Source organism: Nomascus leucogenys, chromosome 14 (assembly GCF_006542625.1).
Source record: "Nomascus leucogenys isolate Asia chromosome 14, Asia_NLE_v1, whole genome shotgun sequence".
In the NCBI taxonomy this organism is placed as follows: domain Eukaryota; kingdom Metazoa; phylum Chordata; class Mammalia; order Primates; family Hylobatidae; genus Nomascus; species Nomascus leucogenys.
This window is the reverse complement of record NC_044394.1, coordinates 9,028,618-9,050,783: the sequence shown is the minus strand read 5'-3', so window position 1 is coordinate 9,050,783 and position 22,166 is coordinate 9,028,618. Positions and strand designations below refer to the sequence as shown.

At 44.4% G+C, this 22,166-nt stretch overlaps 1 protein-coding gene and 1 long non-coding RNA gene across 2 annotated transcripts in view; both read left to right on the top strand.

Moving 5' to 3' along the window:
* The window catches only part of LOC100584258 (TBC1 domain family member 3G-like), a 275,592-nt gene that overhangs the window by 40,566 nt on the left and 212,860 nt on the right, over positions 1-22,166 (top strand).
* LOC105739059 overlaps positions 1-22,166 on the top strand; it is a 92,230-nt gene that overhangs the window by 11,076 nt on the left and 58,988 nt on the right. The window contains exon 2 of the long non-coding RNA XR_001114922.2: positions 12,660-12,769. This is a non-coding gene — a long non-coding RNA (uncharacterized LOC105739059). The remainder of the gene's footprint in view (positions 1-12,659; positions 12,770-22,166) is intronic.

Genomic DNA, 22,166 nt, shown 5'->3' with positions numbered 1-22,166 from the left:
ACCAGTGGTGGGATTACGACTCAGTTTTCTTTGTATAAAGAGAACGTTAATAGTTCCTACTTCATGAGTTTTTTTGTGAGAAGTAAATGGAATAATATATGTAAAACACTTAGCACAATGTCTAATATTAGGAAGTACTAAATAAATGAGGTAATAATAATGACGAATACCAGTCAGACAGAGTCACTTGGGAGATATCATTCCCCTTGTGAAGCCAAAGTACAAAAAAGGAGCCCACAAAGTCATGCTTTCAGCCATCTTGAAGGGTACACTGGAAGATTTAAAAACCCTTTCTGGCTGAGCACGGTGACTCACACCTGTAATCCAGCACTTTGGGAGGCTGAGGTGTGCTGATCGCTTGAGCCCAGGAGTTCAAGACCAGCCTGGGCAACATGGCGAAACCCCGTCTCCACTAAAAAGACAAAAATTAGCAGGGGAAGGTAGTGCATGCCTGTAGTCCCAGCTACTCAGGAGGCTGAGGCGGGAGGATTGCTTCAGCCCAGGAGGCAGAGATTGCAGTGAGCTAAGATGGCATCACTGCACTCCAGCCTCAGTGAAAGAGTGAGACCCTGTCTCAAAAAATAAATAAATAAAAATACAAACCCTTTCTTCTGTTGCCAAATGTCAACATCCTTTCTGATTCAGCCTCTCTTCCCCATCACTGTAATAACCCACATTTCATGGCAAAAAATAGTATTATCAAGAGAGACAAGAATTGTTGGCACACGAATACAAATTTTGTCGCTATCTGGAAGAGTTTGTTCTTGGATATTCTCTCTAAATATTTGTCCTTCGCGTTATTAGCTTCTTGTAATGTTTAGTACCTTCCCATAAACACTGATTTCCAAAGGATCAGAACTTTAATCACCATCTTGACATCTCCCCACAATGTCCGGTACCAACACATCAATACCAGAATGTCATTGTTTCTGTGCTAGGGGAAAGATGATGGCCAAATGTTCTAGGTCCAAAGGGAATGCAGGTTATTGACTCTCTTTAACAGACAAAGAAATGCAGAATGACAGAAGGCTGCATTGTTGCCTAATCCTGGACAACAAAGGAGAAGAAACATCAACCCAAGAGAATTGGCCGCTTGCCCAGGCTGCTTAAGTGCTAATCCAGAATAGCTCTAAACTCTAACTGGTTATCCCACCCCCTTTTAACCTCCTCACTCAGCACAATTTTCCCCTACTAAAGGCCGATCTCCTTGAAAATATCATCTTTACCTACTTTAAACCGCCAAGACCCTTTAGGAGCTTCCTAGTTAACCTTTTGTGGTTGACACTTCACAACATATTTGCAGTCTTTCCAAGCCTTGGCATCTGTTCCAGCCTACTCTGGTGCCTTCTGTAAGATTCAGATCAGACTGACCTAGGAGAAGATCTAGGTCTAGGGGGAGTCGTCTCCCCAAAGTATACCTATCTATCTTATTATATTATAATGTAATGAGATTTGAAATAATAGAATCTATAAGACACAAGGTACTTTTTAAAAGCCTGAAAGCCGACTGGGCCGAGTGGGTAACGCCTCTAATCCCAGCACTTTGGGAGGCCCTGGCGGGCAGATCGCTTGAGGTCAGGAGTTCAAGACCAGCCTGGCCAACATGGTGAAACCCCATCTCTACTAAAAATACAAAAATTAGCCAGGCGTGGTGGTGGCAGGTGCCTGTGATCCCAGCTACTCAGGAGGCTGAGGGAGGAGAATTGCTTGAACCCAGGAGGTGGAGGTTGCAGTGAGCCAAGACCGCGCCACTGCACTCCAGCCTAGGAGACAGAATGAGACTTTGTCTCAAAAAACAAAACAAAAGCCTAAAAGCTATTACATTTTATTTATTTATTCATTTATTTTTGAGATGGAGTTTCGCTCTTGCCCAGGCTGGAATGCAGTGGCACACCGCAACCTCTGCCTGTCGGGTTCCAGTGATTATCCTGTCTCAGCCTCTTGAGTAGCTGGGATTACAGGCATGTGCCACCATGCCCGGCTAATTTTATATTTTTAGTAGAAATGGGGCTGCACCATGTTGGCCAGGCTGGTCTCGAACTCCCGACCTCAGGCGATCCTCCCACCTCAGCCTCCCAAAGTGGTGGGATTACAGGTGTGAGCCACCATGTCCAGCCAGCCATTACATTTTAATGTGAAACCACCATAATAGCAACACTATTCTGAATATGTTACCGTCCTTATCCCATCTTGAGACAAACTCAAGTGCTTTTAGTTGGAAATGCAGCTGCTAGCAACATTTCCTTTTTTCTGGTATTTAAAGTTGTGAGACTGAATTTAGACAGAGTATAGACAGAGAAAAGACAAAATAAATCACTTCTCAAATAAATGAAACGTCCTGTATCAAATGACTTAATTATCTGCGTTCAATTTGTCTGCCATTGTGTGATCTGGCTCATGTGACCCTTCCATATTTACAAAGCATTTATTGAGTACATGTTATGTACTGGACATGGTTCTAGGTAAAATCTCAAACATTATCTTATTATTATCCATCACCTTTTAAGCATAAGGAAACAAAAGCTTAGTGAGTTTAAATACCTTGTCAGATTCTGAACATAATTCAAAACTGGTGCTACACCATTACTTCCTCTACCAAAATATAAAAAGCAAGATATCTTTGTACAAAGACGAATTAAGAAATAAAATTTTCTTTTCCTTGTTTTCATAATTTTTTTCTTTCTTTCTTTTTTTTTTTTTTGAGACAATGGTTTCACTCTTGTTGCCCAGGTTGGGTGCAATGGTGCAATCTTGGCCCACTGCAACCTCTGCCTCCCGGGTTCAAGCAATTGTCCTGCCTCAGCCTCCCGAATAGCTGGGATTACAGTGCGCCACCATGCGTGGCTAATTTTTTGTATTTAGTAGAGACAAGGTTTCACCATGTTGGTCAAGCTGGTCTTGAACTCCTGACCTCAGGTGATCCACCTGCCTCGGCTTCCCAAAGTGCTGGGATTACAGGCGTGAACCACCGCGCCCAGCCTGTTTTTGTAATTTTTTCACTCAATAAATTCTTTTTCTTTTTTGAGAGACAGAGTCTCACTCTGTCACCCAGGCTGGAGTGCAGTGGTGCAATCTCGGCTCACCACAACCTCTGCCTCCCGGGTTCAAGCAATTCTCCTGACTCAGCTTCCCAAGTAGCTGGGACTACAAGCGTGCGCCACCATGTCCAGCTAATTTTTGTATTTTTTAGTAGAGATGGGGTTTCACTATATGTTGGCCAGGCTGGTCTCGAACTCCTGACCTCAAGTGATCCATCCACCCACCTCGGCCTCCCAAAGTGCTGGGATTACAGTCATGAGCCACCGTGCTGGCACATTCAATAATATTTAAGGAATATTTATTGAGCACTTATTATATGCCAGGTACTGTCCTAGACACTAGGAATGCAGTAGCAAATGAAATAGAATGTCGCAGAGCTTACAGAGCTTACATAAGAATGGGAGGAGACAGAAAATAAGCAAATGTCAATAGGTAGTATATAAATAAGATAGCAGTAAGTGTTCAAAGTTCCACATTGCTCAATCTAGTAATAAATTTCCTGTCCTCATTTTTCTTGTCCCAGAAATCACCACCTAGTGCACCTGGTACACAGCTGATCACTCCCTCCTTGATGCATTTTCTTCACTATATACAGCAGCAGCTACCCCAATGGCTATTCTTTCTCAGTCTGCTTTATTGGTTCCTCCTTATCTTCCTGACCTCTAAGCATGGAGTCCCAGGACTTGGCCCTCATATCTATTCTTTATCTATACACACGTTTCATTCGGTCTTGCAGCTTTATTTTATTTTATTTTATTTTGTTTTGAGACAGAATCTTGCTCGGTCATCTAGGCTGAAGTACAGTGGCATGATCATAGTTCACTGTAACCTCAAACTCCTGGGCTCAAGTGATCCTCCCGCCTTAGCTTCCCAAAGCACTGGCATTATGATTGTGAACCACTGCACTGGATGTCATTCAGCGTCACAACTTTAAATACTATCATGCACTGATGAGTCCCAAATATATATTTCTGTCCTAGTCCTCTCCTCTGAATGTCTGAGTGTCAGACCTTGGATATCTAATAGGTATCTAATAACGAATGAAAAAGAACCGGCCAGGTGTGGTGGCTAACACCTGTAATTCCAGCACTTTGGGAGGCCGAGGCAGGTGGATCACTTGAGGTTAGGAGTTCGAGACCTGCCTGGCCAACATGGTGAAACCCCATCTCTACTCAAAAAAAATTAGCCGGGTGTGGTGGCATGTCTCTCTCAGCCACTCGAGAGGCTGAGGCAGGAGAATCACTTGAACCCAGGAGGCAGAGGTTGCAGTGAGCCGAGATCATGCCACTGCACTCCAGTCTGGGCAACAGAGGGAGACTCTGTCAAAAAAGATAGAAAGAGAGAGAGAGAGAAAGAAAGAGAAAAAGGACCGAAACTTTATCCCAAACTTCCAGTTACTTAGGCCAAAAACTGTGGAGTCATCCTTGACTCTTCACTTTCTTTCATCCCAAAATCCAATTTATCAGCAAATCCTGTTTATTCAGCCTTCAAAATATACCTCTTATCTGTCCACCACTCTTCATTTCCACTGCTTCCACCCTGCCCTAGCCGCCAACATCTCTCATCCAGATGACTGCAATATGCTCCTCCCTGGATTCCTGGCTTCTGCCCTTGCCCCCTCCATTCAAAAACCAAATTAATTCTTTTAAAATATGTTAGCACATGTCATTTAAAAAAAAAAAACCTGCCCAGTGGATTCTCATCTGTGTTGAGTAAAACCATAAAGCTCCAATGGCTGTGAAGGGCCTGGATGGTTTGAACTTGTTACTTCTCTGACTTCATCTTCCACCCCACCTCCTTTCCCACTGCACCTTTAACACTCTGGGTTGTTTTGTTTTGTTTTGTTTTTCTTTTTGTTTTAGGTGAGGCAGGGTATCAATCTGTTGCCCAGCATGGAGTGCAGTGATACAATCATGACTCACTGTAAGCTCGAACTCCTGAGCTCCAGCCGTCCTCCCACCTCAGCCTCCCAAGTAGCTGGGACCACAGGTATATGCCAATGTCTCCAGCTAATTTTAAAATTTTCTGTAGAGAAAGAATCTTGCCACATTGCCTGGGCTGGTCCTGAGTTCCTGGGCTCAAGTGATCCTCCTGCCTCAGTCTCACAAAGTGCTGGGATTACAGGTGTGAACCACCACGCCTGGCCATGTTTAATACTTTGGCCTCACTGTTCTGTAAGCATGTACTCAACTCAGGGCCTTTGAATTTTCTGTTTCCTCTTGCTGGAACCCTGCTACCACTCATGGCTTACTCTCTCACATATTTTAGGTCTCTTCTGAAAGTCACCATATCTGTGAGACGTTCCCTGAGTCCCTTATAACACTTCCTTCCCCTTGTCCAGCTTAGAGAACTTGTCATAACTGATTCACAATATACATATTTACTTTTTCTCCTTCTTTTCTTCTCACTAGAATGTCAGTTTCTTTTTTCTTTTTTTTTTTTTTTTTTCTTTTTTAAGATGGAGTCTCATTGTGTAGCTTAGGCTGTAGGGCAGTGGCATGATCTCGGCTCACTGCAACCTCCACCTCCCAGGTTCAAGTGATTCTCCTGCCTCAGCCTCCCGAGCAGCTGTGATTACAGGCCCGTGCCACCATGCTCAGCTAATTTTTGTATTTTTTTTTTTTTGTAAAGACGGGGTTTCACCATGTTGACCAGGCTGGTCTGGAACTCCTGACCTCAGGTGATTTGCCCACCTCGGCCTCCCAAAGTGCTGGGATGACAGGCGTGAGCCCCCACGCCCAGCCGAGAATGTCAGTTTCAAATGCAAATCCAGGCCCACAGGGAGTTGTATGTCTTGTTGACTGCTGTTTTCCCACACTTGGACCATACCTAGCACACTGAAGGTATTCAATATTGACTGACTGAATGATTCACTGCTAGGAGTTAGTTAGTTTCAGGTAATAGAAATCCCAGCTGAAACTATTTAAAGCAGCAGTCCCCAGCCTTTTTGGCACCAGGGACCCATTTTGTGGAAGACGATTTTTCCCTGGACTGTGAAGGATGGTTTCTGGATTAAACTGTACTGTATGTTGGCAGTACAGTACATCAAGCATTAGTTGGATTCTCATCAGGAGCCTGCAACTTAGATCCTCGCATACTCAGTTCACAATAGGGTTCGTGCTCCAGTGAGAATCTAATGCTGCTGCTGATCTGACAGGAGGCGGAGCTCAGGTGGCAATGTTCACTCCTGTGTGCTTGCCACTCACCTCCTGCTGTGCAGCCCTGTTCCTAACAGGCTGTGGACTGGTCCATGGCCTAGAGGTTGAGGACACCTGATTTTTTTTTTTTTTTTTTTCAGACAAAATCTCACTCTGTTGCCCAGGCTGGAGTGCAATGGCATAATCTCGGCTCTTGCAAGTCTGCCTCCCAGGTTCAGGCGATTCTCCTGTCTCAGCCTCCAGAGTAGCTGGGATTACAGGCATGCACCACCACATCTGGCTAATTTTGTATTTTGAGTAGAGATGGGGTTTCTCCATGTTGGTCAGGCTGGCCTCAAATTCTGACCTCAGATGATCCGCCCGCCTTGGCCTCCCAAAGTGCTGGGATTACAGGTGTGAGGCACCATGCCCGGCCAAGGACATCTGATTTAAAGGAAGAAAAAGGAATTTATTGGCTTGCAGAACTATCAAAGAACAAACTTTCAACAAATCAAGTTTAAAGATCCAATTGGCTTTTGTTGGTAATTCATGAATTGGGCAGCGTTTCTTCTATGAAATACAAAGGCACCCTGAGGAGCTGAGTAGAGGAGCTGGGCTTTATAGGCAGAAGAGGCAGAAGAAAGCAGAAATAAGGAACAAAAAGCAGTTTGGTTGTTTCAAAGTCACTTTTCTTACAGAATTAAAGCAGAAGGGACTTCCTTATCATGCCAGCTCAGGTTGATGGGGCCTCTTTGGATTGGTTGCTGTGAATCTTCCTTTTTTTTTTTTTGGAAAACTGACCCACTTCTAAGTTCGGTTTGACTATGTAACAGCTAGCATGAGTGACTCCATTCTGGTTTGGTCTGATCTGTTGGGGCCCAGTGCAGGAGCTCAGTCCAAACCAATGGCCTCCCATAAGTTTTACTTAACAGAACTAAAAAGCCAAGGGATATACAGGCTTCAGGTATATCTGGAACCAGGGGCTCAAATGATGTTATCAGGACCACTGCTCTCCTGATGTCTCTGTTTTTCCTGCCTCTGTTCTGGCTTTATTCTGAGGCATACTTTCATTTTATGGGAGGAAGATTGTGACCAGTAGTGGCAGGTTTATGACCTTATAGCTCCAGGCAGAAAAAGAAAAAGCTTTTCATTGCCATCAATATAAAGTTAAGTCTAAGCTTGGCTTGGTGGCTCACACCTGTAATCCCAGCACTTTGGGAGACTAATGCAGGTGGATCACTCAAGCCCAGGAGTTTGAGACCAGCCTGGGCAACATGGCGAAACTCTGTCTGTACAAAAATTAGCTGGGTAGGGGGGCGTGCACCTGTAGTCCTAGCTACTCCGGAGGCTGAGGTGAGAGGATCAATTGAGCCTGGCAGGTCCAGGCTGCAGTGAGCCGTGGTCACATCACTTTACTCCAGCCTGGGTGACAGAGCCAAGACCTTGTCTCAAAAATAAAATAAAATAAAATAAAATAATATAAGTTAAGGCCTGACATGAATTGGCCTGGATTGTAACATGTCTCCTTTCCCCAAAACCCATCATTGTGGCTGGGAATGCCATGATCTAATTATCCAGGTGCCATGCACATGCCCCCTCCTGGAGCTGAGGATGGAGCCAACACCACAGAATTCCATGGATGAAAACCATGATGCTGCCAGTTGACTAAAGGTCAATAGCTACTGAGTCAACAAATAATGATTGTCCATTAGATCACCTATTGCTCACATTAGGCAGTCTCTAGTCTCTAAAGTAGCCACGCAGCAAAATCGCAGTGGTAGCAAAACCATAGGAGAGCCCAGCCTAACTGCTGGAATGGGAATCCATAGGAAAATTGCAGCCTGGCTTTGCTTAAACGGGTCAGCCACAGTGCATTTTCAGTGTTGGCAGTACAGTCTAAGGATGTGACAAGATCCTCACAAGGTGACTCACAGCCACATGACATTTCTAAATGTGCGGAGAAAAGCTGAATGTCCCAGTTGGGGCCAACAACTTTTTGCCACTTTGAGGATAAAATAATTCCCAGCTTTAGTTTCCTCCTCAGGAAACTGCAACTTGTAAAACCTACCTTGTGAGTTATTGCAAAGATTAAAGAGATGATCATGAGAAAATAGTGTTATAGTGCCTGGAAGAGAGCAGTCATCTGACAAAAGTTAGTTTCCTTTCCCTGGACTTAAATACTCTCCTCTATTTTAATATAATATATGCGAGCCATGTGTTTACGACATGCTAAACAGGCAACAGTTATAGGGCACTGATGAAGTGTTGGCCAATGGTCTAAGCACATTACATTCAATAATCTATTTAATTTTTGGTCCCTCCCCACAAGTCTTTTGGGAAGAAAACATTATCCCCATTTTAGGAGATGAAGTGGTGAAAAGTTGAATAACTCACCCACGGTCTCACAGCTAGTTCGTGGCAGAAACTTATTTCAAATGCAGGCATTCTGACTGTAGGGCAGATACTGTAAACCAGGACAGCATACAGCCTCTTCCTGAGAACATCTATTTCTTCCACTCTGAGCTGTTTGTCTTATGTTTCCTGTCAAAGGATGCCACGCAAACCAACACTTAATAAATGCGTGGAAATATGATGGGATGACAGACATGAAGCCTTTTCTGTCTCCTGCCAAGAAAGAATTCGAAGTTCTTAGGCCGGGCGTGGTGGCTCACGCTTGTAATCCCAGCACTTTGGGAGGCCGAGGCGGGCGGATCACGAGGTCAGGAGATCGAGACCACGGTGAAACCCCGTCTCTATTAAAAATACAAAAAATTAGCCGGGCGTGGTGGCGGGCACCTGTAGTCCCAGCTACTCGGAGAGGCTGAGGCAGGAGAACGGCGTGAACCCGGGAGGCGGAGCTTGCAGTGAGCCGAGATTGCGCCACTGCACTCCAGCCTGGGTGACAGAGCGAGACTCCGTCTCAAAAAAAAAAAAAAAAAAAAAAAGAAAGAATTCGAAGTTCAGATTTTGGCCATTGTCTCCTTGGCTAGTCACTATCCAGTGACAGCACAGCAAGAATACTAAGGCCTGGCCATTTCTGTTCAACACAGGACTCCTCCAATGGGCAATCTTTGCCGTAGAGTTCCCTGTTGGGTTGGCAGAGACTTTATAATATCTGCTCACTATTCTAACACTCTCCTTGCACAATCTGGCCTCCTCTCTTTTATCCTTCACAGACATTACTCCCTCTCCCAAGGAATCACCTGCATTCCTAACTCCTTCTCAGCATCTGCTTTAAGGAGTGGTGATAAGAGAGGGTTTGGGGACTGGATCACTCACCACTCAGCCTGCAAGGACCCCATCCAGGGTGGTATGTGGGACGTGAAGAGTTTGTGGCACAAGGTGGCAGCCCAGTTGCTAAAACTGTCACTGGTGGGGACTCAGGAGAATGTTTCAGTGGAGGGAAATGTCTTGGCTGATGCAACAATTTGGACTTTTTAAAAGTACAGGGTTGAGGGTGAGGGGAGCATGGGAACAATGCATACAAGGACAGTGAGTTGGTTGGTTATTATGAAGTTGCACTGATGCTCAATGAAGGTGGGATGTGAGGATAATGAAAAGCCAAGATCATTAACAAACAACTGAAAACTACGTATGAAGGCCAGAGGGTCTCTTTGGAAGTTTACAAAGAGGCCCTTTGTCCTGCAGTGGAAGGATAGAAAAAGCTAAAGGCCAAACTCCAGAATTAGCAATTAAGAGTTGCAGAGCTTCAAACCTGATTGAGTGCTCAGCTGAGTCAGGTCTGTTATGCAATGGTCAGGGCCCTGGTATGTAAAACCTGGAACCTGACACATGGGATGGAGCCACCTGGCTGCATACCTCTAACCGGTTTGATTCCCTGGATTCCTCTGAATCTTCAGAGGCTGCAGAGTTGCTCCTCCTGCTTCCCTCTCCCATTAAGAGCTTGCATTCCCCAGGCGTGAAAAGATACTGTAGAAGCCTCAACCTCACAGGATAACAGGAGTCCCCTTCAGCATATGCCTCATTTTCTCTCCCGGCTGTAGGTGAACAACTATGTTAAATTGCAGCCTAATGCAGGTGGGATTGGTAGCAAGGAAGGGATTATACTCAAATGGAGCTTCAAGCATAAACTGGAACATACCTGAAGGAGTCAGAGTACTTGTGGGACTGGATTTTGAGGGTGCTTGATCAAGGGGCCAGGACATAACACTGCCTGAAGGAAAGTTTATTAAAATCTCATATGCCTGCTCTCCCAGGATGTGGGATTTAACATCCTGGCAAGGGCTCTGGGGGGATGGTGCAGACCTACCGCTAGGGTGGCTCATAGAAGCATGGAGAAAGCAATGGTCCATGTTGAGCACAGTTATCATATCAATATTGCCCTGGCAGATGGTAGAGGAAGGAATAAAGATGCAGAGGGAAGTGCACATGTTGGAATAGATATATTCTGTGAGGCCAGAAGACCCCCAGAGGATTATGCGACACATAGGCCCAGAGCTTATGCTTCACTTGCCAAGGACATGAGGAATACTCCAGGGAGGGGGTGCCAGCATCAGGGAGAAGTTCAGTGCTGGCGAGGGCTGTGGGTAGGAGATGCTGTCACAGAGCTTGGCTCATGGATAGCAATGAGCATGGTGGGCTCCTAAAGCAAGAGGCCAGGGGCAGCACTTAACCACTAGAAGCCAGAGGGTTGTAATTATAGTAATGACCAGCGAAGCAGAATGGCAGCCAAGGGAGCTTGATCCAAAGAGAGTTGTGGAGATAGTTCATAGAATATGGTGTCCCAAAGGACAAAGTCAATGACCAGCCAATGGGAATGCTTCTTAATATGCACCATCAAAAGAAAGCAAGAATGAGACGGGGCGCGGTGGCTCATGCCTGTAATCCCAGCACTTTGGGAGGCCAAGGCGGGTGGATCGCCTGAGGTCAGGAGTTCGAGACCAGCCTGGCCAACATGGTGAAATCCTGTCTCTACTAAAAATACAAAAATTAGCCGGGCATGGTGGCGGGCACCTGTAATCACAGCTACTCGGGAGACTGAGGCAGAAGAATTGCTTGAGCCTAGGAGGAGAAAGTTGCAGTGAACCAAGATCATGCCACTGCACTCCAGCCTGGGCGACAGAGCGAGACTCTGTCTCAAGAAGAAGAATAATAATAATTTTTAAAAAATAAATAAATAAATAAAAAGAAAGCAAGAATGGAGGAGCAGGAGGCTGCAAGAGGTTGCCCTAATGCAACGTCATGGTTGGGGAAACAGCAAGAGTTCCATTTGAACTATAAAATATGGCTCCTGCCCTGGCATTTTGAATTTTTTGTGTCCATGAACCAGCAGGTAAGAAGAGTTGCTATCTTGGCAAGGGTAATTGCCCCTGATTAGCAGGAGGAGTTTGGGCTGCTGTTACAAGTGGGGGCAATGAAGAATACATACAGAACTCAGGCAGTCCACTTGGGTGCTTTATGATATTCCCTGGCCCAACTGAGAACATACATGGATGAGTACAGCAACTCCAACTTGAGGTAAGTATGGTTACCAGTGGCTTGATTCAGAAATGAAAGTTGTGTCACACCACCAGCAAGTCACTGAGACCACTAGAGATGATAACTGAGGGAGAGTAAATTTGGAATGGATAGTGGAGAAGGGAGAGGATAAGTATCAGTTGCAATCCCAAGACCAACTGCAGTGACAAGGGCTATAGTTCATCCCACTGATCTGCCTCTTTTAAGTGTCTCTGCAGGAAGAGAGGCACACTGGAACCCAGGAGTAGCTGTTCCCTAAATGGAAAGGGAGCTGCATGGTGCATGGGGTGAACCGTGGCAGTTGTGAAGACACACCACTTGGCTCTCCGTTCAAGAACTTCCATTCAGCTGCAAGGAGAGTGGTTAGTTGACAGCCTCCAGCTGCAGCAGCTTCAGACCACCTCAGTTTTCAAGCTAAGGCCACACTCTTCGTGAACAGTCTCCAGATAATAACTGAAGATAGTGGAAGTACTAGGGGCTGGCTATTTCTGGCCAATGTGGATATCTTCCAATCAGCCATCTTTGCTCTGGAGTTTCCCATTGAGTTGGCCAAAACTGTCAGGTGTGCATTGCATTCTGAGGTGCTCCTGTTCAATCCTGTTTCTTCCCCATTTTTTTTTTTTTTTTGAGACAGAGTTTTGCTTTTGTTGCCCAGGCTGGAGTGCAATGGCATGATCTCAGCTCATTGCAACCTCTGCCTCCCGGGTTCAAGCGATTCTCCTGCCTCAGCCTTCTGAGTAGCCGGGATTACAGGCATGTGCCACCATACCCGGCTAATTTTGTATTTTTAGTAGAGATGGGGTTTCTCCATATTGGTCAGCCTGGTCTCGAACTTCCAACCTCAAGTGATCTGCCCACCTTGGCCTCCCAAAGTGCTGGGATTACAGGCGTGAGCCACCGTGCCCAGCCTCTTCCCCATTTTTTTTTTCACAAGTGTCAGATTAACATAATGGCCTAAAGGCTTTATCTGTCCAAGATGCTGATCCTCCCTTTTTTCTTTAACAGGCATTTCACCTGAATCAGCTGTTTGTGTTCTTAACTCCTCATCTGCTTCCTGGAAGACCCAGCTGACACAGATGTTTACAAAAAATGATTTCCTCCTTATAAAACTTTGGGTAAATAAACTCTTTATGCTTCAGCTTTCTCCCTGTAGAAGGAGCATATTATTAACTCTCTCACTGGGTACTTGGGAGGCTTAAATATATAAATTTTAGATTTTTATGAGAATTAAATAAGGCAATGCGTGTAAGATGTTTTGCAAACAACCTTGCACATAGTAAATGCAATAACTTATTCAAATGGAAGAGATAAAGCCAACCATGTGTGGAAACGTATTAGCTTTCTTCACTCCTGATGGATATGGCCATTTGCTTAGCACTGGAGAAGTGTTATTTTTTTCCCCATTGCTATTAATATCTTTACCTTCAGTGAGAAGAGAAGTATTGGTTATGCCAAACCAAGAAGATGAGAATAGACCTTAAGTACAAGCGATCGTAGTGGATTTTGGAAATATAGATATATATAATATTTAAGAATATATATACATATATATATATTTTTTGAGATAGGGTCTTGCTCTGTCTCCCAGGCTGGATGGAGTGCAGTGGTACGACCACAGCTCACTGCAGCCTCAAGCTACCAGGCTCAAGTGATCCTCCGAGGTTAGCCTCCCAAGTAGCTGGGACTACAGGTGCCCGCCACCACGCCCGGCTAATTTTTTGTATTTTTAGTAGAGACGGGGTTTCACCGTGGTCTCGATCTCCTGACCTCGTGATCCGCCTGCCTCGGCCTCCCAAAGTGCTGGGATTACAAGCGTGAGCCACTGCGCCCGGCCCACCAGGGCTGGTCTTGAACTCCTGGGCTCAAATGATCCTCCTACTATGGCCTCCCAAAGTGCTGGGATTACAGGCATGAGCCACTGTGCTTGGTTATATATTTTTAAATGATATAATAATGACAATGAAAATTTGAGATGAAAATTGAATTGTGATTATATAACCAAATGATTTAAATCTACAATGTTTAAACAGGAAGAACACTATATATTTTACATATCTGAAAACTCTCTGACAAGATTGGGTAATTTATTCTTCTGCAATGAATTTTTTTTTTTTTTTGAGACAGAGTCTCGCTCTCTCACCCAGGCTGGAGTGCAGTGGCGCGATCTCGGCTCACTGCAAGCTCCGCCTCCCGGGTTCACGCCATTCTCCTGCCTCAGCCTCTCCGAGTAGCTGGGACTACAGGCGCCCGCCACCACGCCCGGCTAATTTTTTGTATTTTTAGTAGAGATGGGGTTTCACCGTGGTCTCGATCTCCTGACCTCGTGATCCATCCGCCTCGGCCTCCCAAAGTGCTGGGATTACAAGCGTGAGCCACCGCGCTGCGCCTTCTGCAATGAATTTTGATGTAGTATTCACGAGTCCATAACCAAGATATATTTTAGTTTTCAATAATAATGTGGTTTCCTTTTTAAATCAAAACTTTTCATTAGATTTCATTCTCATGTATAAAAATGTACACATCACTTTGGGCTAAGTTTTTGGCAAAGGTAGAAAGTGGAATACCATTAGGAACTTTATCCAAATGCTTAGAAGAGCATAGCTCAGCAAAAAAAAATTTACCCATCTAGAGGCTATAAACTGCCTATGGTAAGGTTTGTGCTGAGTTTAAGTCACATCCAAAGTAAATTTATGGTACAAGCATTTATTAAAGTATTTATTACTTCCTCTAGCAAGTCCTTCAGCTAGTGGAATTTTAAGACATGTAACCTGGAGGATTGACTTAATTATATTCTGTATTTGATTTTAATGGAGAAACTGATCATTACAGTGCATGAAACCGTGAGATAGAAATAACCATCCTTTAGGAGAGAGGCTAAGCTTTTTATGTTTAATTTGGTAATTTTCTGACAGCCACACCATTTTCTGCACCTGTTGTTTTAAAAATTAATTTGGAAGAAATTTCTTTATTGTAGGTGGACAATTTGAAAATGAAAAATTCTTACCCTGTGAATTTCTCACCCAGAGCACTTTCTTTCACTTTTCCACCAAGGATGTCCCCCTCCCTTCAAATTAATGAATGAGCAAGTTTGAATGCACATGCTCTTCCTGGGAAAAAAAAAAAAAAGTTTTTTTGTTATCTCTGTTGCTTTTGCTAATTAGAATGAGAAGACTGCTTTTTCTGTTTCTTAGAATATTATCCTAAATTTCTGTTTCAACCACTGTCCTAATAACCTCCCTGAATGATCAGTTGGATATAAAATCATAAAGACACACCGGGTTTGGAATAATAACCATATTTCCCCCACCCTTCTACTTTAAAAAGACGTTAAAACTTAACATCATATAATCCACATATTCCATACTTAGTCATTAGTTGTGATTTCACAAAAATAGAGTCACCAGCATGTCACTCATGTAATATTTCTTTCTGTTCCACTGCTCCTGCCTGCAACTGTTTAGAAGCTCTTCCTATCCCTGTCCTTGCTTCCAACATTGCACACATTTTCTTCTCGTGCTTAAAAATAAATGTCAAGTTCTTGATCTTTTGTTAAAGATTCATTGCCAAAGATGGTTTCACAGCAGGAGCCTTCCTAGGGGGAGAGTCGGCTCACATTCCTGCTAAGAATGTAACCTGGGAATGATGGAAAAATAATTATAATCAATGTCGGAGAGCATATGGGTTTCTACCGAGAAGGCTGCCAAGTAGGACCTGCACTAATCCTTTCCATCCATTATCAGCCAGTTGACTCTAGCAGACAAATTCCTCATATTTGGATAAATGAAAGTCCAAATCTCACACATATTTCTCCCACATCTGAGAGGTTTCTGAGTGAAACCAGTGAATGCCTTGCATTTCTGAAGCTTAGTTTCCATAAAACTACATTATTGTGTTTTCTTGTCTGTAAATGTGGGATTGCCTTATTTCTACTGCATCCTTTAATGTGGGTGACCCACTAACGTCAGTACACACATAGTGAAAGAAATGAGGCCATTCTAATATGTACATTGAAAAGAACCACATTTTAAAAGCTTTGTGCTGATGTGTGTTTTGGCTGGATATACCCCAACAGTATGTGTCGTTTTTTAAAAGAGGAATTATGCTGAGTTTATTAAGTGGAAGCAGAAACACCCGGTGCATATCATTATGGACTAAGGCCCTGGGTGATTTAATTAAGATCTTTATTGTTACCAAGTAGCTTTCCAAGTATTTTTCCACCGAACTTATATTTTACTTTAGCCTCCACCCTGCTTCTCTTCAGATATATGCCAGGTGGTAAATAGTTCCTTTTTTTTTTTTTTTTCTTGAGACAGTCTAGCTCTGCTGGCCAGGCTGGAGTGCAGTGGTATGATCTCAGCTCACTGCAACTCCTGCATCTTGGGTTCAAGCGATTCTCGTGCCTCAGCCTCCCAAGTAGCTGGGATTACAGGTGCATGCCACCAAGCCAAGCTAATTTTTGTATTTTTAGTACAGACGGGGTTTCACCATGTTGTCCAGGCTGGTCTTGAACTCCTGGCCTCAAGTGATCCACCCATCTTGGCCTCCCAAAGTACTGGGACTATGGGCGTGAGCCACCGTGCCTGGCCGGTATATAGTTCCTTTTAGGAGAGAATTTTCTCTCTGTAGAATCTCTGAAGACAGAGAAACCAGACATGAATTTGAATTCTCCTTATAAGCCTCTGTGGTTCAAGGATTAGAGCAACTTGCCTCTTTTCTACATAGCAAAAAGATAAAATTCAGCCCGTCCTAAACCAACATTCTCTTATTTTCTAAGCATCAATAAATCAATAAACACAATAAATATGCCTTCTTGTTAAAAGAAAAACGCAGACTAGACAAAGCAGGGGCATTCTGATTTAGAATAGATGATTCTTCCAATATTTAGAACACTTCAAGCAAAGAGAAAAATGAACTGGAAATGAGGTTGCTGTTTGCTAGTATGGAACTCCATTCGTAGATCTAGCACTCAACACAGATACAATAAATTGGGCAGTGGCCTCTCAGTCCTCTCTGCTCCAGTGGAAATATTCAGTATGGCTGTCCAGCTCTCAAGTCATATTCTAAAATGAAGACTTTAAAAGTCGAGTCGTATATTGATATTGTGATGCCACTCAGCCATATAACTTGGCCCCAGATCCCACTGCTAGAGTTATAAAGATGAAATGATTTTTGGCTGGGAACAGTGGTCACACCAGTAATCCCAGCACTTTGGGAGGCTGAGGCAGGTGGATCACTTGATCCCAGGAGTCTGAGACCAACCTGGGTAACATGGTGAAACCCTATATCTATTAAAAAAAAAAAGAGAGAGAAAGAGAGACTGGGCACGGTGGCTCAAATCTGTAATCCCAGCCCTTTGGGAGGCTGAGGCAGGTGGATCACTTGAGCCCAGGAGTTTGAGACCAGCCTGGCCAACATGGTGAAACACCATCTCTACTAAAAATATAAAAATGAGCTGGGCATGGTGCTGCGTGCCTGTAGTCCCAGCTACTCGGGAGGCTGAGGCAGAAGAATGGCGTGAACCTGGGAGGCGGAGCTTGCAGTGAGCCCAGATCATGCCACTGCACTCCAGCCTGGGTGACAGAGTGAGACTCTGTCTCAAAAAAAAATAATAATAATGATAATAATAAAGAAAGAAAATGAGTGATCTACCCCAATGCTGCATTATCAGCTTTCAGGAAGACTTGTATTTTACTTCTTATTCACCCCCCCTCCCACCTCACCAGCATATATCTATAAAACCTATGAAAACCTCAAGGTGACCAATATCCCTAAAATACGCCTGGGTGCAATTCTGTATTTGTAGAGTAAAATGAGTCAGATACGGACATCCTCACACAGCAACTATTCAGAGGAGGATGAAAACCAGAACTCAAAGACTTAAAGCATTTTTAACTGAGAAAAAAAATTCTAGCTATATCCCTGCAACTGGTTTGACAGAACCTAGAAATCAAATTTGCCAAATACTGGTCCCATGTATTTTGTGAGGATACTACGTATACCATCAAAAGGCTCCACAGTTCGTTTGGTGTGGTGGCCAAATAAGATTATAGAAGTTTTCTTTTTCTTGAGTAGGCTGTACTGTGCTTATTAATAATAAAAACATTTCACCCACTTGTTCAGTATAAAGGCAGGCTCTACTGCCCTAGTAAATTGTGTTGTCAAGTTTATTAGTAAGTTGGTTATTTAGAAATCAAAATTCCATAAACCCAGTGGTATAAATGGTAGTTAAATTCCAAGCATAAATCCCAAATCAGATTGACTTCTAAGTCTTGGGAACCAAACCAAGGCTGAGTCCAGCTGCTGGGAGTGAACACCTGTGCCGGTTCTCCTCCATTTATCACCTGCTCAGTGCTCTGGAAGGCCAGCTTCCTACAGACTGATTTGTTCACCTGGGCTCCCTTGCTGGCTGCCTTTCAGTTGGCTTCAGCCAAGAAGGGGCACAGACTAGAAATAGGAGATGAGAGAAGGTGGGGTATTTCTTCTTCTGTTCCTCTCCTGCTTAGCTGCCAGCAACCTGGCAATGGCTATGTCCCTCCAAGACTATATTTCTAGCTGGGAAGCCTCTTCCACAGCCCCAGCTTTTATCGGGCCCTGGGAATATGGTTCCTTCCCTTTGGCCCCCAGTCTTGGGGGTATAACAGCTCCTTGCTCTTGCTCCTCTCTGGTATCTGAACATCCTCTGTTGGTTTTCTTAACCCTGTCTATGCCTCAGAGAATAATCTCTTCATTACAGTTTCTTCATTTGTACCATCTAAGGAGAATTTCATTCATCAAGATCCTGACCAGCTGGGCGCGGTGACTCACGCCTATAATTCCAGCACTTTGGGAAGCTGAAATGGGTGGATCACCTGAGATCAGGAGTTTGAGACCAGCCTGGCCAACATGGTGAAACCCTGTCTCTATTAAAAATACAGAAATTAGCTGAGTGTGGTGGCTTAAGCCTGTAATCCCAGCTACTCGGGAAGCTGTGGCAGGAGAATCACTTGAACTTGGAAGGCGGAGTGAGCCGAGATCGCGCCACTGCACTCCAGCCTGGGTGACAGAGTAAGACTCCATCTAAAAAACAAACAAACAAACAAACAAACAAAAAGACCCTGACCAAGAGAGTGAAGGAGGAAGAAGAGGAAAAAAATATTTCATGTTTCTTTCCCGAGTGTAGGAATCCCTGGTGGAATTTCAGACATGATAATTCATGGGTCTAACAGGTATTAATCATGTTCCTCTTATATGCCATTCATAATGAATAAAGTAGATCTAGTTCCTGCCCTCCACATAAACACACACACGAATAACCAAAATAGGTACATGTTCTGGAAAATCTTACGTAGGAAATAAACAGGGTGCACTGATAGAGAGTCACTCATGGGGGAGAGCAGTTTTGGATAGGGTGGTCAGGGAAGGCCTTGCTGAGGAGGTGACAGTTAACTGAGACCTCAAGGTTGAAAAGGAAACAGCCACCGTGCAAAGATCAGGCAAAGGGCAGGGAACATGTGTTCCAGGCAGAAGGAGCTGAAAGTGTAAAGACTTGAAGGTAGGAAAAGAGCTTTGTGGGAAAACCAGGACGTATGGCAGCTGTTTGACTTTGGAGGAAATGAAAGACATATTTGCAAGCCACATGGTGAGTGGAAGGAAGACAAATGCGACTGGAGGAGGGGCCAGGTGGAGAGTGGCAGAGACGAGGCTGGACAGGAGCTCAGAGAATGTAGGGCAGGCCCTGTAGGCCAGGGTGAAGATGACGGTTTTTATTCCAAGTATAGTGGGAAGCCAAGAAGAGTTTTAAAGAGCAGAGTCATACAATCTGGTTTATCGTTCTAAAAGATTGCACTTGCTGCTCTATGAAGAAGGACTTGGGGAGAAACAAGTAGAATCAGGGAGAACAGTCCGAGGGCGATTAAAATAATCCAGACGGAAGATGACTACGTTTTAGTCTGAAGTGGTGGGAGTGGTGATGGAGAAGAGCAGAAGTCTGCGAGTTTTATTTTGGAGATAGAGCCACAGGACTTGGTAAGGATTGAGCATGCAAGGAGGCAAGGGGAAGGGAAGAGTCAAGGAAGCCTCCCAGGTTGCTGGCTTGGGCCTCTGTCTGGAGGGTGAAGCTGTTTATGGAGAGGTGGAAGGCTAGGGGAAGAATAAGGATGGAAAGATTTTTAAGATGAAGATGTCCACGAGACATCCAGGGGAAATATCAAGCCAGTAGATGGCTGCCTGAACCTGGAGCCCAGATGACAAGTTTGAGCTGGAGGATCTTTTCTCTAATCTCTTAGTGGTCAGGTAGGCATCTCGGGTCAACCCAGCTTATGGCAAAAGAGACCTCCACCAGGCCTGTATGGACCTGTTAAAACTCTATATGGGGCTTAGACGTGAAGCCCCACTTAGTAAAAAGCATCCCTATACCCTGCTTTGTCGTAAGTGCACATATTTTCTTTGAAGAAAAGGATTGCTAGTCAAAAACAAGATTTGAGAATTCCTAGGTCCCTGACTTAATACTGTCATAATCTTGCCCCTAGAGTTCCAATTTTAACATGACTTAATGGTATATTTAAAGAGCAAGCCCCAGAGTCCAGTTGGAGTGACAGACAATATTGTCCTCATGGGGAGACATGGGCCCATAGTAAGAGATGGGGTTCCAAAGCTTTTCCTTCCGGTTGTCGTGGCAAAGGCAGCAAGCGCTCTGGAGGTGGGAAGGAGGACAAGGAGGAGAGAGGAGCAACCAGAAGCTATGGTGGCTGTTAGTCTGCAGAAAATAATTCAAGACAGATATTTGCAAGCTTCATGGAGCACACGCCCTGTACATCCAGGTTAGTTGTAAGTATACAGTTTGTAAGTGGACATTTTAAGAACCAGAGATACACATAAAAGCTTTGTCAGACTAGGGGGCTAGGAGTACATCATGCATCTGTTTTATCCCTTGTACTCAGCGGACTGCCTGGGGCTCCATGTACTTGAATAAATGAGCAAACGGGGTCTCAAAAGAAGAGTCACTACCCTGCTTATTTCATATGGATTCAAAAGTTGCCAGGTGGATACAGCCTTTGGATAAAGATTTTAGTTTACATCAGAACCATATGCATATTGTGGTCAGTGATTACAGAGTGACAAGAAGTGAACAGAAGACTAGCCCCCAAGCCAAAAGCCCAAGTCGGTGGGGGGTGGGACGTAGGTCTCGTTCCCCAAGATTGAAGCTGAAAATTATTCACTAACCATGGATAGGATGTTATATAATTGTATACTTCCCATCAGGATCCAGTTTATGATAGTTTTGGACTACATTCTTTTTTTTTCTTTCTTTTTTTTTTTTTGAGACAGAATCTTGCTCTGTTGCTCAGGCTGGAGTGCAGTGGGGCGATCTTGGCTCACTGCAACCTCTGCCTCCCGGGTTCAAGCGATTCTCCTACCTCAGCCTCCCAAGTAGCTGGGACTACAGGCGTGTGCCACCACGACCAGCTACTTTTTTTTATTATTATTATTTTTAAATAGAGATGGGGTTTCACCATACTGGCCAGGCTGGTCTCAAACTCCTGGCCTCATGTGATCCTCCTGCCTTGGCCTCCCAAAGTGCTGGGATTACAGGCTCGAGCCACCACACTGGCCTGTACTAGATTCTTGAGGTGATTAAATATCATCTATAACTGGGAATGTAACAAAGGCTGTGGAAGTAAGGAAAGGGTGATGGTGTGATAAAGAATACAGACAAAAGGGCATGGATTCCTGCCTACCCTAAACACAAGGAGACATGAGGAGTTAAACTTTGTTCAAGAGAGTTTAGTATATCTGATGCTCACAAATATCCAGACATTTGAAAAAGAAAATCCCCAGTGCTGGCCAGGCACGGTGGCTCACGCCTGTAATCCCAGCACTTTGGGAGGCCGAGGCGGGTGCTGAGGTTGGGAGTTCGAGACTCGAGCCATGACCAACATGGAGAAACTCCTTCTCTACTAAAAAATACAAAATTAGATGGGTGTGGTGGTGCATGCCTGTAATCCCAGCTACTCGGGAGGCTGAGGCAGGAGAATCGTTTGAACCCGGGAGGCGGAGGTTGCTGTGAGCCGAGATCGCGCCATTGCACTCCAGCCTGGGCAACAAGAACGAAACTCTGTCTCAAAAAAAAAAAAAAAAATCCCCAGTGCTGTGGACCCTTGAAGAGCCTATTAAAATATCCCTCAAGACCTTTCATCTGTCTTTGCTCTAATTCTGTACTCACCAAGCAATCAATATTTTCATCACTGATTCTGTTTCTTTATATGCTGAAAAGGATACCCTGAATAAAAATCATGCATATCTGATAATAGGAAAAATACATTCCCCTCTCCAAATTGCACTGATAATAAAATTCAGACACCTTATCAAGGTCTTCCAGCCCTCCTGATTGGCCTCTGATGACCTCTGTGATCTCAGCTGCTGTCCCTCTCCCCTGTGGCACTAAGCTCTAGTCACCTGGACCTTCTTTCCACTCCTGCAATACCACAGACTTCCTGCTCAGTCTGCCCCTTCCAGTTTCACCTGCCAGCCCTG